Source organism: Dipodomys merriami, unplaced genomic scaffold, assembly GCF_024711535.1.
Source record: "Dipodomys merriami isolate MVZ:Mamm:240054 unplaced genomic scaffold, mDipMer1.0.p SCAF_1279, whole genome shotgun sequence".
Classification (NCBI taxonomy): Eukaryota; Metazoa; Chordata; class Mammalia; order Rodentia; family Heteromyidae; genus Dipodomys; species Dipodomys merriami.
In genome coordinates this window covers 104,448-105,739 of record NW_027202581.1, presented here as the reverse complement: position 1 = coordinate 105,739, position 1,292 = coordinate 104,448, and positions in this window count along the sequence as shown.

The following is a 1,292-nucleotide window of genomic DNA, read 5'->3' as shown; positions in this document are numbered from 1 at the left end:
TGCTGTTGTCCTCTGGCTGGACAGAGACTGTTCTTTTTGACCTCATGGATACAAATTTAACAGGATATAATGACTCCTCATGTCTGTCCAATATTTAATCAAGAGTGAAAAAAAATAATCAAATCTGTAGTCTACATTACAAAGAGAACTAAAAACCTGCTCACTCTTTTTTTATAATAAACTATTAAAAAGTGACATAGAAGCTATTGGTGTTAGTATGTTTTTAGTCCTTAGAATCTTCCATGTATTATAGTGAGTTCCTATAATAGATTAATGAGATCATTTCTGAGAATTTGTTGAACTGGAAACCGTTAGATTCATACTTTTCTTCTTACTTAAAATTTTGTAAAAAAAAAAAAAAAAAGCCCCTTGGAAATTACATCTTGTTTAGAAAAATAAAGATATTACCCATACTGCAATATTGAAAAGCCACTAAACACATCTTTAGTTTGGATTCGTTAACCAGAATTTTTTAAAAAGAATGAAGCCAAGCACCAGTATTTTTCCATCCTAGATAGCCTTCACTGTACTATGCCAGGGGAAATTTCTGCATTTGAGTCCAATTCTGCTTTAGACTCCTAGACCCGTGATGCATTTCCATCAGCTTGTCTGGTGACAACTCTGCAACACTACTACCTTTTTACCATCCCAAGACACCCACGGACTTTAGGTCCAAGACATTCAACCAGAGACTCAGACATATTGTTTCAGGTCTAAGTAGACTGGGTGACAGGGCTAGTGATGAGCATAAAGATCCAGAAAGAAAATATTCAAATCACCAGAAAGCACTGGCAGGCAGTGTCAATATTCAAATATAATCCAGGTAAAGTCAGGAAATGTTATATTTAAGTTTATATTTCATGGGAGGAAAATGGCCAAAACAATACATAACAAAACAGAACATTAATGGATATCATATGAAGTGGCCTAACAGGATTCCTGGGAGGGTCAGCTGTAATAAAATTTGCATTATAGTCTTCCTCACTTAAAATCTTCAACCTCAGAGAAGTAAGGATTTTTTTCCCAAGATCATCTTTGTAAGCTGTGATTGACTGTGACCAATATACCTAAACTTTCTAAGACTTACTCTTTTTTTAATCTGTGGAATTAAGATAAAAAATGTACTACTTGATAGGCCCCAGGGAAGACTAAAGGGGTAATCTGGAGAAAGAATGCTGAGTTCTTAATGAAAGATACCATTACTCCTATATTTTTTCATCACTTTAAGTGCATTATAAAGTCACTGAGGGCAAAAATTACATGCTTATCATAGATGTATCATTATCATCACA